This window comes from Felis catus, chromosome B3, assembly GCF_018350175.1.
Source record: "Felis catus isolate Fca126 chromosome B3, F.catus_Fca126_mat1.0, whole genome shotgun sequence".
Taxonomy (NCBI): Eukaryota; Metazoa; Chordata; class Mammalia; order Carnivora; family Felidae; genus Felis; species Felis catus.
In genome coordinates this window covers 35,280,742-35,290,485 of record NC_058373.1, presented here as the reverse complement: position 1 = coordinate 35,290,485, position 9,744 = coordinate 35,280,742, and the positions used below count along the sequence as shown (strand labels likewise).

General features: G+C 51.6%; 1 long non-coding RNA gene across 1 annotated transcript; it reads right to left on the bottom strand.

Moving 5' to 3' along the window:
- Positions 1-7,854: 7,854 nt before the first annotated feature.
- Positions 7,855-9,258, bottom strand: LOC109500595. Its single transcript, XR_002158243.3, has 3 exons — positions 9,127-9,258; positions 8,484-8,588; positions 7,855-8,314 (listed from the first exon to the last, which is right to left on the bottom strand). It is a non-coding gene; the product is annotated as an uncharacterized LOC109500595 (long non-coding RNA).
- Positions 9,259-9,744: the final 486 nt, after the last annotated feature.

Genomic DNA, 9,744 nt, shown 5'->3' with positions numbered 1-9,744 from the left:
CAGGCTCTGAGCCGTCAGCACAGATCCCAAGGCGGGGCTCGAACTCACAAACGGTGAGATCATGGCCGGAACCGAAGTCGGTCGCTCAACGACTGAGCCACCCAGGCGCCCCTGAAGAAAGATTCCCTTTAAAAAGGTGAGAGCCAAACCCCATGGCATCAGCAGCTGGTCCTGCCAGTCCCCGCCCCCGCCCCTCCCCAGCTGGCTGGGTCATCGGTGTTATTCCCACTGGGCCAAAGAAGACAAGGAGGGACTGGTCTAAGGTCACGACGTTGGCGAGGAAAAGGCAGAGCCTGGCTACCATACGCGCGCGCGCGCGCACGCACACGCGCATATGCGTACACACTCGCGCACGCACACATGCAGGTGCACATACGCGTGCACACGGGCCGGGGGCGGCTGGCGTTCTTTTCATCCTCAGTTATGCGTTCCCCCGCCCGCTCACTCAGCGCGGCTGGAAAACCTATTGGGGGTGAGAATCATCGAGACCGAGGAAGTGTGTGTTTGCGCTGTGTCATTTATTCATTCTGTCAATATTTATTGAGCCCTTATTACATGGCTGGCCCGGGGCAGACAAGAGGATGCCAGGTAAGAGTGGCGAGTGCCAGCAACACGGGCCTGCCCTCCCGAAGGACGTGGTCTGTGGGGGAGCTGGGCTTCATCCTGGGGCTTGGGGACTTGTGGGCGGGAGAAACTGGGGACCCGGACCCATCTGGGGTCAGGAGGGCTCGGAGAGGCGGGCGGGAGGTTTAGCTCAGCCAGGTCGGGGGGCCGGCAACAGTGAGCCTCGGGGACGACGGGCCCCACGGCCACCCAAGCGGGCTCGAGGAGAGGCCCTGGGCAGGGCCAGGGGTTTAGGGGTCAGCGTCTCCTCATCAGAGCCACTGAAGGAAGGAAGGAACAAGTCAGACTGGTTTTTTTTAAGGACGTCTGAGGGTTGAGGAGTCGAGAGCAGTGGGAGCTAGGGTTTCCTGCCATCGACGAAGTTTTATTCTTTTTATTACATTTTTTGTAACCTTTTATTTCTTATGGAGAGACAGAGAGAGACAGAGCATGAGCAAGGGAGGGGCAGAGAGAGGAGGAGACACAGACTACAAAGCAGGCTCCAGGCTCTGAGCTGTCAGCACAGAGCCCGACGCGGGGCTCGAACTCACAAACCGCGAGATCATGACCTGAGTTCGAGTCAGACGCTTAATGGACAGAGCCACCCAGGCGCCCCTCGACAGCGTTTTATTCTAAAGCAGCCTGTGCACAGGCCCTGGGGCACCCCGCCATTGCTACGCAGCCCTGCCCCTGAAGCCTCCCGCTGCTGGGCTGAAGGACCAAGGACCCCCTGTGTCACCATCAGGGGCCTACGAGCTAGTTTAAGTGAAGATTTCCGGGTCCGAGCCAGACCTCTGGAATCAGAAACTCGAGTGTGGTCCTGAAATCTGTAGTTTCCAAGGTCGAGAGAAAGCTCTGGAGCGGAGTGATGGCTGAAGACCTAACTGGGTCTCTGTGAGACCAGCAGACTGTCCAGAGTGCCTGGATGTTCTCCGGCCACCAGGGAGGCGTGCTCAACTGCGATTGTTGACATTCGCATCATCGGGGGACATGGGCAGTGCTGGGGGCTGTCCTCGCGCTCAGAGATTCCAATTCACTTGCTGAAGGGCTGGACACCATTACTGCTAAATGCAACCCCCCCCCCATCCTTGGTGATTCTGTGATGGACCCAAGGTGAGAGAGCGAGAGAGAGAGAGAGGGAGAATGCGAATGGGCAGGGGCAGAGAGAGTAGGAGACAGAGACTCCCAAGCAGGCTCCACGCTGTCAGCCCAGAGCCCATCACGGGGCTCGAACTCATGAACTGTGAGATCGTGACCTGAGCGGAAGTCAAGTCGGACGCTTAACCGACTGAGCCGCCCAGGTGCCGCTGCACTTCTCGTTTTCTCATTGGGGGGACTGCAGGCTAGACACAGAGGGGACATGTCCAAGGTCACACACACACACACACGCACACACACACACACACACACACACACACACTCAGCTATACATACACGGACACGTTCACTTACATAAAACACACATACGTGTACATACTCACAGACACACACATATACAACACACGCACGTACCTACACGCTCATATACACAGATACACGTACAATGCACACATATATGCACCCATCCTCACATACACACACAGATACACAGCTTCTTAGACATCTATGACCTCCAGAGCTCTTGATTCCCTGGTATTGAAAAATTTATTTCTGCATTTTTTATTTTATTTTATTTTTTTTTTCAATGTTTATTTATTTTTGGGACAGAGAGAGACAGAGCATGAACGGGGGAGGGGCAGAGAGAGAGGGAGACACAGAATCGGAAACAGGCTCCAGGCTCCGAGCCATCAGCCCAGAGCCTGATGCGGGGCTCGAACTCACGGACCATGACATCGTGACCTGGCTGAAGTCGGACGTTTAACCGACTGCGCCACCCAGGCGCCCCATATTTCTGCATTTTTTAAGCCACAGCTCTTGCTCAGGATATCCTAAACCTTAGCATCAGATAAATCATAGTGACGTGAGGTTTTGGCGGGGGGGGGGGGTGATTTTCTTTTCTCTTCCTTTTAATCGATAAATCATTTCTAAATGCCTTTAATAGAGATCAATGAAAGCCAGCCTCCACCTTATTATGAAATTGGTATTTGCAACCTTTAAACATGGGGTGTGTCACCTTAGGAGTCTATAGATTCTCTAAAAACTGGAAACCCCCCTTCCAGAAATCTAACGTTGCTTCCACCTCCTCGTCGACCCCCACCCCAGGCTCACCGCCGTGAGTCAGGCGGCGAAAGGTCTGCTTTCCCCTCGTTTTGCAAGCTGCTCTACCCCAGAGCTTGCTCCCCTCTACACCTAGAAGAAAGTGTACCCATTTCTGACCACCTCCTGGCGAGCAGAACCGCAAAGAACGTCTGACCCAACACAGTCCCCCTCCAGCACGGCCAGTAGCCAGCAGAGTTGGGGCAGGGCTCTGGACAAGAGTGCTGGCATCCGAGTCTCCATGTAACCTTGCCCACGCTTAGTGACCTGGGCCTCAGCCCCCTCCCCTTATGACTGTCGTGGGGGGGGGGTTATCACATAGGCACGCTTGAGGCTCCGGGGGAGTCCTCCAATGGCATGTGTGAGGACAAGTCTACGACACAAGGCAAATAAGCTTTTAAAGGTTATCATTACCTGAGACCTGATCACATCAACGTCACGACACATCACTCCTTAAAACGTGGAGAACGGGGGGGTGCCTGAGTGGCTCGTTGGTCCGACTTCGGCTCAGGTCACGATCTCATGGTGCGTGGGTTCGGGCCCGCATCCGGCTCTGGGCTGACGGCTCGGAGCCTGGGGCCTGCTTCGGATTCTGTGTCTCCCTCTCTCCCTCTTTGTCCCTCTCCTGCTCACTCTCTTGTCTCTCTCAAAAATAAACATTACAAAAAAATTAAAACAAAAACATGGAGAACTGGATGAACGGCTTGATATTTGCCTACAGCACTGGAGTTTTCAAAGCCCTCTACAATCAGAATTTCCCTTTATGTTCCCAACACCCAAAACGTACCCAGGACAGTTGGATCCCAGCCCTGTGGATGAGAAATCTGAGGGTCTAGATGGAGAGGTCGCCTTCTCAAGGTCACACAGGCCCAAGATGCAAACTCAATGCAAGACTTGTGATTTCGAGGCTCAGAGAGTTCCCGAGGGTGTCGGAATTGAGGAGATGCCTTCACGACTCCTGCCTAGATGGTGTGAGGAGACTACTAACCTCGAGCTTGAATGTGGTCCTCAGCTCTCAGCCGAAGGAGCCTCTGTCCTCTTAGGGCCCTGAGAAAGCAGGGTCCGTGACTGTCACGGCGCTTTTCCCGGCATCTGGCATAATGCCTGGCACAGGACAGGGGATCGGACCAGGTTTGTAGAATGCGTGGGAGAATGAATGATGGCCTGCTGTACGTATGGACGCATGGGTTGACGGAAGGTGGTTAAGGCCATTGGAGGTGTACAATCTCGAATCGTAATCTGCCTCCATCCTGTTCGGTGTGTGCCTTTGGAAGAGCCACTTACCCCCTCTGAGCCTCAGTTCCCATATCTGGAAATGGGGTGGTGGCGTCTACGCCATAGGTATCATGAAGATGTCCGCAATCCATGCAAACGCACAGCGTCGCACCTCGTTTGAAGACATGCTTCCGTAATGGTAGTTATCGCTACTTGCTTCTTTAGGGGTTTGGATTGCCCCCCAAGCCAGCCACCTCCTTCTACTCCTGCCCACTCTTGGTCTCTGCCAGCCCATGGGATTGATCCCTGGTCAACCTTGGTGGCCGGCCAGTCATTACTCTGGCCCTGTCTGACCTAAGAAGCTCACTGGGGCCAGGCCTGGGCTCCCTTTCCGTGCATCCTACAACCCAGTCACCTCTGTGACCAGACCCCTAGGGGCAGAACTGGTACAGCCACTGGATTCAACCTTGTAGGATCCAGGCAACTGGGAACATGTGTGCTCTGGGGGAGACCTTACGCTGGGATTGACACTGGGCAATGGAAGGGAAAGGGGAGGAAGAGTCTTCCCTCTCTCCTCCTTTCTTCACCTCTACTCTTCCTCAGTCAGGATGCTTCCTGCTGCTTAAAACAAGAAACCCCGACTCGACTTAAACAGTAAGAAAGCTGTGGCACAGCAGAAGGCCCACAGGTGGGCCAGACCAGTGAGGTTTCCACATGGTCACAACATGGCTGCTGAAGCTCCGAGCATCACATGTAAATGTGACGAAGACAAGCAGGGTGGGACGTCATTAATTCTGGAAGAGAAAACTTCCCTAGGAGAAACATCTTCCATTCACTAACTCAACCTCGTGCAACCCCAAGCAGGCTGGCTATACTTGGCGCCTCCTTGGTTTGAAGTGTCCATGGCCCCAGCCTGACCTGGGCAGCAGGCTTTGGGTAAAAGACTCCAGAGCCCTACTCTCCTCCATAAAGGTGATGCAGCCACTTTACTGTCTGTTCAATATGTCCTTTGATGGGGGCAGACCCACTGGGCTGGCCTGGAATATTAGCTGGGTTAATTGTCCCTTCAAATGAGCAACCAGTTTAATCAAGGACTTAATGCCCTCAGCCATTCAATTATGCTTGCCTCTGGACATGCGATTCCATTACCGCCCCAGCACCTTCCGTGCAGGGAGAATGAGATTGGCTGCGGGGTGCGTGTGTGTGTGTGTGTGTGTGCGCGTGTGTGTGTGTGAGAGAGAGAGAGAGAAAGCAAGAGAGAGAGCAAGTTTGATAAGATGTCTATGGGGTTAATACTCTTTAAATTACATTATTTAGGGGCGCCTGGGTGGCTCAGTCAGTTAAGCGTCCGACTTTGGCTCAGGTCACGATCTCACCGTTCACGAGTTCGATCCCTGCATCAGGCCCTGTGCTGACAGCTCAGAACCTGGAGCCTGCTTCAGATTCCGTGTCTCTGTCTCTCTCTGCCCCTCCCCTGCTCACGCTCTGTCTCTGCCTCTCAAAAATAAATAAACCTTAAAAAATTTAAAAAAAAATAAATGAAATTATTTAAATCAATTCAATCCATAAAGACCCACATGTATACACACATACATCCGTAAACCCAAATGCAGCCGCTGTTCCCTCTACAAAAACAAAACAAACCAAATAAAAAAACTTTACTCCAGAGTTTTTCATAGAATATATTAGAATGTTCATTTTCCAACACAAAAACAAAATGTGGTTAGAACGCAGAAATATGTTCATCACCAGGAGAATGGCAAAATGTTTTATGGCACATTATGTAATACGATGCAGCCATTCCAAGGTTGATGTGTATACGTATTCACTGACATATATAGGACATGTTTTTGAATTTACAAAAAAGGTTGCAAAGAGACGTGATCCATTGGTGGAAAATTATGCTTATTCTGATCTATATGAGTATTTATGGAGAGAGACTTGTCCAAAAGAATAACCCCCCCCCCCCACATTTCCCTGCTGTTTAATCTGGGTGGCAAGATTGGGGACTTAGCCTTATTTTCATTTTTAAAAATTTCCTAGCTATTTTACAGGAGCATATAACATCGAGTTTTTTAAAGGCAGCAATTTTTAAATTTTTTTTTCAACGTTTTATTTATTTTTGGGACAGAGAGAGACAGAGCATGAACGGGGGAGGGGCAGAGAGAGAGGGAGACACAGAATCGGAAACAGGCTCCAGGCTCCGAGCCATCAGCCCAGAGCCCGACGCGGGGCTCGAACTCCCGGACCGCGAGATCGTGACCTGGCTGAAGTCGGACGCTTAACCGACTGCGCCACCCAGGCGCCCCTAAAGGCAGCAATTTTTATTTGGGGGCATTTCCTCCCCCCTTTCCAGAGCCCCATCCTCCAGGTAGAGATCACACTTGTCCCCGCTCTGAGATGTCTCAAGCCCTGCATGGGCCTCGGGGGGTAGATGCGACCCCAGATCTGTCACCCGCTCCCTTTGGACGCCTTTGGACTCAATTCGCCCCTCCAGGAAATGGCAATGCTCTTTACTTCGACAACTTGAAAGGACTTTTACTTGTTTGTGATGGTAAGCACGATACACGCTCACTGATAAAAACTTAAAAAAGGGCAGGAAAGTATGTGGAAGGAAATGTGACCTATTATCACATCAGCCAAAGATGCCAACCGTTAACATCTTGGTATATTTTCTTCTAGGTTTTTTGTCTAGGCATCATGGGGGTCAGAAGCTGGAGGCAGGCGTACGCGTGCGTGCTGAGTCTGTAGTGGGAGGCCCTGTATTTTGGATCTAGCACCTGCCGCCGAGCAGCTGGGTGATCATGGGGACGTTCCCCTCTCCCAGCCCATTTCCTTATCTATACCCTACCTCTGGCACTGTTCCTGACCTGGCCGGAGGCACTATTGTGATACTTTAATACTGTTTTATAACTCCTCCCCCTCCCCGCCCCCAAGCCTCATCAATTTCTCCCCTTCCATAGCGTGACCCGAAACAGCGTCCTCGATGATTCCTGGCCCCAGCTTCACACTAGAATGGTCTGGGGAGCTTATAAAATACTCATGGCTGTGCTCCACCCCGGAAGAATTAAATAAGAATTGTGGGGGTGGGGCCCTGGCATTGGTATTTCTGGAAAGTTCCCCAGAGTATCCTAATGTGAGCCAGGCTGCGAACCACTAGTGCTTGTCAAAGTGCTTTCGAAAGGCCAGAACTACAGGAGCAGAAGGGTTATTACTATTAGTTACGGAGGTTTCCCTGGGGGTGGGGAGGGGGGTGGAAATGGGTTTCCTGACCCCTCCTGGCTCTTACCTGATCCTTCCAGGGAGGCACATTACCAAAATCACAATCTCTTGCTCAGAGGGGGGCTCTCGGACTCACAAAGCATTTTCCTGTGATTCCTGGAGGTGGGTTGACGAGGTTTTGAGCGTTGATGGTGTGCCGGGCACCGTGCTAAGAGGTGCATTTGCGTGCATAACAAGTCAGTCCCTCACAGCGTGGGGCACCTTGGCCATATGCACCGACATTCAGAAGGTGCACACCGATTTCATTCTTAGTCCTACGACCCATGGACATGGCACAAGACCGCATTCTTTATGAAGCCAATCCGTGTGACAGAGGTCAGGTTAGTAAATTGCCTTAGCGAGTGAAATCGACCAAGACAGGGCAGTAAATTCTGCAGTAACCTGTACCCTGATCTGGGTGGTGCTCACGTGGGCGTAGACACATGCGAAACTCACTGAGCTGTGTACTTTCCTTTTTGTCGGTTGAACTTTGATACACATCTTTCGATGCAAATAAAACGTATGTATCTGTTGCAGGGAGTATGGCCGGAGTCGCAAAAGATGAGCCGGCAAACAAAGGGCAGTTAAGTGAAGGTCCTCATACTCGAGTCGGAATGAGGCCCCAACTCCAGAATGAAGCTTCTTTTTATTAGGATAATTGCTGAAGACTGTGTGCACAAAGTCAGCTAAGCGAGTGTGTTAATCAATCTAATGGTGTAGCTTCTCAAGGTTGTATGATTTTATTTATGGCTCGGAGATCAGTCGGCAGTCTCCATTTTCCAGATTTCTTTTTGATGACAAAACCCGGAGAATTCCAGGGACTAGTTGAAGGCTCATACATCCTTTGCCTCAATGATTCTACTGCTGGCCATTCTTTTTCTGGAGATGTATTTGCACGCAGAGAATATTACCCGTATAAGGTAATTTACTGCAACGTTTATCATAAGAGCTAAAGATCAGAAAAAAACACCGAATGTCCATCCATAGGGGCTTTGAAAATAAAACGCAGCGCTTCCTGACTGTGCGGCCCGACACAGCTCTGTGAAAATAGAAGAGATTGCCGAGGCGTGTTTTGAAAGTGAGAAAAATGCAGGTGAAGAGATGCGTCAAGAGGGTGCCATCTTTGGGGCTAAAAAATGTAAAGAGAGATAAAGAGAGAGCGAGGGAGGGAGCGAGAAAGCAGTTTATATAAGCGTAGAGTAACATACCTCTGGAAGGGCATTTAGGAGACTCGTGAGGTTGGTTGACTTTGAGGAAGGGACCTGGGTTGCTGGACTGGGTTGAAGGAATCTTTTCACTACATGCATTTTGTCCTGTTTGTTTAAAATTTTTTTTTTTCAATGTTTATTTACTTTTGGGACAGAGAGAGACAGAGCATGAACGGGGGAGGGGCAGAGAGAGAGGGAGACACAGAATCGGAAACACGCTCCGGGCTCTGAGCCGTCAGCCCAGAGCCCGACGCGGGGCCCGAACCCACAGACCGCGAGATTGTGACCTGGCTGAAGTCGGACGCTCAACCGACTGCGCCACCCAGGCGCCCCTTTTTTTATTTAAAAAATTTTTTTTTCAATGTTTATTTACTTTTGGGACAGAGAGAGACAGAGCATGAACGGGGGAGGGGCATTTTGTCCCATTTGAACCTTGAACCTTTTAAGAATTTTGACTAAAAGAACTTAGAACCCTCACCTTCTCAAGGCCCCTTGCCGTGAGATAGGCTTTAAAGGTTCCCTTGGTCTCACTATAATCCCAAGCCTAAGCCCCTTGCCCTTTCTCTGTGACACCTGCCACTCTCTACCTCCTGGTGCCTCTCGCAAGTGACATGACTCTCCTACCCGCACGGGGCCCTCGCACCTGCAATTCTCACTTCAGAAAATGCCTCTTCTCTGCCTGGTGTCGCCTCCTCCAGGAAGACTTCTCAGACGTCCCCATTATTCTGGGCTCCCACAGTCCACATTTCTCACGGGTCCTCTGTCGTGACGTTGGCAACGATCGGTTTCCAGTCCTCCGAGTCCTCCTGTGATGTCGGCACCCGGGGCCTGGTAACAGCGTTTGCGGAATGAACCGATGGACGGTTTTTAACCGGGCTGGGAAACCGACCAAGAGCTTCTTGGTCTCTCCTACCGCCTTTGTTTCGTTTCTAAATTCTGCCTGAGCGGGGAGCGCCACCGCCTCAGTTTTCTCCTCTGTAGAGTGGAAATAGCGAGGGTTCCTCCCTCCTAGGTCGCACTGTGAGGGTTACGCGGGTCATTATATGCAAAGCGCGTGCAAGCAGGTTTGCTCTCCGGACTTATTGATCAGCACTGTGTTGCGACACTTGCCAACCGGGCCACACGATGTTAGTGACCGAGGTGCCTGCTCTTTTGCCCACCGCCAGCGGGGGAGAGAGGATGTGGTTCTTGGAATGCCTGGGACCTCGCCGCTCTACCTAAGCCATCGAACTCCACTGAGGGCCAGAGCCGAGCCCCGCTG